This window comes from Tenrec ecaudatus, chromosome 18, assembly GCF_050624435.1.
Source record: "Tenrec ecaudatus isolate mTenEca1 chromosome 18, mTenEca1.hap1, whole genome shotgun sequence".
Lineage (NCBI taxonomy): Eukaryota > Metazoa > Chordata > Mammalia > Afrosoricida > Tenrecidae > Tenrec > Tenrec ecaudatus.
Genome location: NC_134547.1, coordinates 850,365 through 856,352, shown reverse-complemented (window position 1 = coordinate 856,352; position 5,988 = coordinate 850,365). Strand labels below are relative to the sequence as shown.

Sequence of the window (5,988 nt, the reverse complement as noted above, 5' to 3'; positions counted from 1 at the left end):
GCGGCCGCTCCCGGGACGGCGCCGCCGCGAAGGCTGCCGGGAGTTGTAGTTGCGGCCGCGCTGCGCACGGCCCCGGGGCCGTCTGGCCGGAAGCGCGCTCCGGGGGGCCCCTCTCGCAGGCCCCGACCCCCGGGGGCTGAGGGTGGCCGAGCTACCGGAGGCGCCTTCTGTAGCCCGGCGGGTGACGTGACCCTGGCCCTGGCCCGGTCCACTAGCCCCCCACCTCACCCCCACCCCCGGCGCCGCTGGTGCCCGGCCTCAGTTTCCCCTTCTGGAAAATGACCCCTGCCCTGTGATAGCCGTTTAGCAAAAGGAATTCGGTAAGGCTTATTTGTGTTCTGTGTCCCAGAATTGAGTGTGTGTGTTTTGTTTTGTTTTGGGGGAAGGGGGGTCAATTTAATTAAAAAATATATTGTTTTAAAATGTTTTTATGGCGCAAATGGTTACGTGCTTGGCTGCTAATGAAAAGGTTGGTGATTCAAACCTGCTCAACGGCTCCTTCCGAAAGACCCGAGTTATATGCTCCCCAAAGGACTGCAGCTAGGAAATGCTATGACACCGCCCTGCTGCTGCTGCAGGAGGACACCGGAGTGAGAATGGAATTCATGGCGCCGAACATGTGAAAGTGGGCCGTGAAGTAAGGAAGACCTTAAAATCCGTGCATTTGAATTATGGTGTCGGCGAAGATTATTGAAAGGACGATGGTTAGCCACAAGAGCAAACATCTGTCTTGGAAGAAATACAGCCAGCATGCTCCTTATAGGCAAGGCGGGTGAGGCTTGGGCCGACTTACTTTGAACATATTGTCGAGAGAGCAGCCCCCACAGAAGGACTGCAGGCTTGGTAAAGTCCAGGAGCAGCGAAAAAGAGGAAGACTGACGAGATGAATTGACCCTGTGGGTGCATTGGAAGGCTCCGACATGAGAATAATGGCCAGGCTGGTGCAGAACTGGGCCGTGTTTCCTTCTATTGTGTACAGAGTCGCAACGGCAACGAGTCTTTGACAGCACCCAGCAGCAACAATAGCAAGATTTAAGAAAAGTGTTATTTCTATATTGAAATGCTTAGCTTACCCTCTAAGTACACAGAGGTCAGCTACTAATAACATTAGAGATTGTCTCCAAATTCCTTTTCTTTTTTTAAATAATTTTATTGGGGGCTCATACAGCTCTTAGCACAAGCCATCCATGCATCCATTGTGTCGAGCACATTTGTACATCTGTTGCCCTCATCATTTTCAAAACATCTTTCTTCTTGGAAAGGGTCATCCACCTCCTTTGTGATTTTCCTGGGGTCAATTTGTAACCAAGCAGTCCTGAGGCATCAGCAGAAAACAGAGAACAAAGCTTCTCAAAGAGCTACTATTCAAGAGCTTTCACAGGAGAGAGGAAAAGGGGCTTCTCCCCCCACCCACCCACCCAATGCTGAGGACCCCTGGGGGGAACTCCTCAAGGCAACCTCCAAGTCCCTGAAAGGTACTTGGTAAAAGAAGTTCAGAGAGGCCACCCTACCCCTTCACCCCATTCCAGCACCCCACTACCCCTCCACCCCACCACGCCCCTTGCCTCTTATCTCCATCTTCCTGCCAATGTAAAGATGATGTTCACCTCCAACTGTCCCAGTTCCCCACCCCCTCACCCATTTGTATGCCCCCCTTTCAGCTGTTTGTGGGGTCTGAGTGTCTTCCAGTTGCTGGAGGCACTAGGTCAGCTGTTATCAACCTGTGGGTCGTGACCCCTTTGGGGTTGAACAACCCTTTCACAGGGGTGGCCTAAGACCATCAGAAAACACTTATTTCTGATGGTCTTAGGAACTGAGTTACCCCTCCGCTATCGTCTCCAGGCGGGTCCGCCCACATGCAGATACACCCACATATGAGTACCTGGCATGAAGACTGTTACTCATGCTACACCATGCTTCAAGACAAATTTCATTTATTTGTCATTAGAAATAAATATTTCACAATTTATAATTACATACTGTTTTTGTGATTAATCACTATACTTTAATTATGTTCAATTTGTAACAATAAAATGCATCCTACTGGGGAAGTTGTTGGACAGTGTAACATATGACAAAATAATAATAATTTAAGAATTATGAATGGTTCATAATGGGTGAAAGGGGGAGGAAGGGGGAAATGAGCAGCCAATATTAAGGGCTCAAGTAGAAGGCAAATGTTTTGAGAAAGATGATGACAACAAATGTACATATGTGCTTGACACATGGATGTATATGGATTGTGGTAAGAATTGTACGAGCCCCCCCCAAAAAAAATTTTTTTTAAAAGAAAATGCATCCTGCATATTAGATGTTTACACGATGATTCATAACAATAGCAAAATTACAGTTATGAAGTGGCAATGAAAATAATATTATAACATGAGGAACTGTATTTAAAGGTCCTGGTATTAGGAAGGTTGAGAACCGCTGCTCCAGGTGAAGACCCGCTTTCATCATGTCACACTTTCACTTGTGTCACTTACCTTTCCTGGGAGAAAAACGAGGTTGTCTGCTCCTGTAAAGATCTACCATCTTGAACCCCCTAAGGAGCAGGTCTAATCGGTCCCATCGGGTCACTAGGAGCACGGATCGACCACATGGTAGTGAGTACTGGCTTCCACAACCCAGCCTGGGATGGCCGCGGCCGACTAGACCTGTTTGTGTCCTGTAAAAATTCAGTACAAGAAGAGGGCAGACACATAGAGAAAAATACAATGAAGGGAGGTCAGTGCTGGGACCGAGTGTCTTGTGGAACACATAATGCCGAAGGGTCAACTGTATTTAGAAGGGGAGGCCTGGCCCAGCCGCTTAAGCTGGGTCGCGAGCGGAAGAATGTGCGCGGCAGCAGGAGAAATGCTGCTTGAAATAGGTGACGTGAAGCGTTGCAGAGATGGGCACGAGGATGCCAGCAAAATGGGGGGGGGGGGTGACATGCCATTTACGCTGTCCATTACAAGGAGCCGTGGAAGGTTGGTTTTTTTTAAGGGTTATGATAATAAGTGAATTTGCACAGATTCATCCGACAGCCGGTGTGGAGAAAAGCCTGTGGGAGGTGAGAGTGAAGACAGGACGCTCCTAGTGACGAGGATTCTGGAGGGAGTGTTGACTCGTGATGGAAACCCGAGGCCCGGGCTTGTGTAAATTGTTGGCACTCACTGTGAGAAGCCGTTTCAGAGGGTAGCTGGATAGTTGCAGGGGGCGGCCCTGGTGGCATAATGGTGAAAAACTTGGGAGAGCCAGGGGGACAGGGAGGTGGGCTTGGACAGACATGAAACACTTTGGACGGAAACAGCCTGTGGATAGAATCCCCGTAGTTCCCATGGCGAGACCTGAGCCGAGAAAGATGCTAATGAAAGAGCAATCTCAACGGCTAAAGGCAGGTATCGCTGCCTCCACTCCTACCTGGTATCGCTGCCTCCACTCCTACCTGGTATCGCTGCCTCCACTCCTACCTGGTATCACTGCCTCCACTCCTACCCCTTACAGTTCATCCTCCAGCCAGCAACCAGGAGGGGCTTAGAATCCCAGCTCAGATCCCTGCCTAACGTCTGTGCTAGCTCTGTCTAGTGGGTGTGATCCCACCTCTGGTCCAAGGCTTGAGAACCTGCACACCTGATCTGTTCCCCAGCCAAGCCAACAAGTGCATCTCTTGACACTCTCCGCTCTCTTCTGGGATCCAATCATTTCTCCACAGCAGGATAGTCACTCGCTCAGCAAACATTAAGCACCTACTACCTGCCTGGCTCTGACCTAGACAGTAGGATTCTAACGTGAACAAAAAAAACCTAACACTCCTATACTTAAGGAAGGAGGTAGACAACAATATAACAAGATGAAGTAGAAGAGAATGCTTTTGGGGCAGGGGACAGAGCAGAGTGGAGGACTGCTTGCATTCCTGGTGTCCCCACCCACCACCCCAATGTGTTCATTTGGCTGGCATGATTCTCGGTTACATAATGATGTAATCTGAACGCTCTGTAATGATCCCGGTGAAGCAATCCATCCGGTTGGAATACTATCACAGCCCTAATCCAGTGTCAGTGGAGATTCCTTGGTGTGTGGCAACATTTTAAAAAAATCATTTTATTGGGGGATCTTACAGCTCTTATCACATTCCATACATCAACTGTATTAAGCATATTTGTGCATAATGTTGCCATCATCATTTCCAAAAAACATTTTCTACTTGAGCCCTTGGTATAAGCTCCGCTTTTTCCCCTCCCTGTCCCCCATCCGTGTGTATCCTTGATCAATTATATATTGTTATTGTTAATTTATTTCTTATACTCTCCATTGTCTCCTTATACCCACATTTCTGTTATTTGTCCCCTTGGGGGCGTGGCTATATATCTAAGGGGTTTATTTTTCCTGAATTCCATGTGTCAAGAGTGCTTATCTGTACCAATGTATGTTCTCCAGTTTAGTCAGATTTATAAGGTAGAACTGGGTCATGGTGATGGGGGGAGGATGTATTCAGAAACTAGAGAAATAATGTGTGATTTGTCGGTGCTATACTACATCATGGTTGAATCATCCCTTCCTTATACCACTTCTATGGGGGATGTCCAATTGTCTACAGATGGGCTTTGGGTCTCCCCTCCAACCCCCCTCTTTTGCATCGATATAGCGGTTTGTTTTGGATCTTTAGGTGTCTTTAGATGCCTGATCCCGTGTGGCAACATTTTTTATCTTACAAAAGAGAAAAGGAGATAGAAACGAGAGAGAGAAATGGAGACCTACTGTCACCCAAAACAGGAGGAAGAAGCAGAGCACATCTTTTGGATCCTACTAGATTCAGGGTACAATTGATGCCAAGATACACAGAACCCACAGATGTGAAATGAGACAAAGACCTTTCTCCAGAATTGACACAGAGAGAATCCCTTGCCCAGAATTGATGCATTAATTTCAGATTTCTGGCATCCTAACTGTGAGAGAATCGATTTATTTGTTAAAGCCATTCAGTTCTGTTTGTCCCAGCAGCTCTGGATAACTGAGACAGGTGGGGAATTGCAGTTTTATATTAGGTAGTTCCACCACTAGTCTGTCAGTTTGTCCTTCTGTGGTGACATGTGCTGCTGTGATTCTGGAAGCTATGTCACTGGTATTTCAAACAGCAGCAAGGTCACCCAAAGGGAACAGGCTTCATCAGCGTGTCCATGCTCAAAACAGACTAGAAAGAAGGAATGGGCGACCTCCTTCAGAGGAATTAGCTGCTAAAACTACATGGCTAGCGCTGAGACACTGTCACGTCCTGAAGACGAGAACAGTGCCGGCATACTGCCAGAAGATGAGGCTTCCATGTCAAAAGGCTCTCAAAATATGACGAGGAAGAGCTGCCTTCCCAAAGTAGAGTCAACTATAATGACGTGGGCGGAGTAAAGCCTCTGGAGCCTTCATTTGCCAGTGGACCAGGACAAAGGATGAGAAGAAACAGCTACAAACATCCATTAATTGGAACCTGGAATTTACAAAATATAAATCTAGAATTATTGGAAGCTGTCATAAATTAATGGAACTCAATACCCTAGGCATCAGTGAACTGAAATGCACTGGTATTGGCTATTTTGAATCAGAAAAGTATCAGGTTTATTATGCCTGGAATGAGTTTTCAAGAGGAATGCCATTGCCTTCATCTCGAAAAGGACATCTCGAGATCTGTCTGTAAATGCAATGCGGTCTGTAACAGCATTATATGATTTCACATACAAGGAAATTCAGGCAGCAACTGTTATTCAAACATACACGCCAGCCACTAAAGCAAGTGATGCAATATCGTTATTTTTAAATTGTTCAAAAATGCAATCAAGATGCATTGATTATTACTGGCTGTGGTAGGTAGGTTTATTTTGCCAACCTGGCCAATGAATATATGTGGGATTAATTGAAGGGTGGATAGATAAATGACTCGGGAGCCTTGCCTTTCTTGTCTCTTGCTCTTTGATGATCAGACCAGTGTGTGGCTGCCTTAGCTTGTTCTCTGCC

The 5,988-nt window shown here is 46.9% G+C and overlaps 1 protein-coding gene across 2 annotated transcripts in view; it reads left to right on the top strand.

Moving 5' to 3' along the window:
• Nucleotides 1-115: 115 nt before the first annotated feature.
• ZNF135 (zinc finger protein 135) overlaps nucleotides 116-5,988 on the top strand; it is a 47,223-nt gene continuing 41,350 nt past the window's right edge. For both annotated transcript variants that reach the window (XM_075536467.1, XM_075536466.1), the window contains exon 1: nucleotides 116-320. The gene's annotated coding sequence lies outside the window, so the exon portion shown is untranslated. The remainder of the gene's footprint in view (nucleotides 321-5,988) is intronic.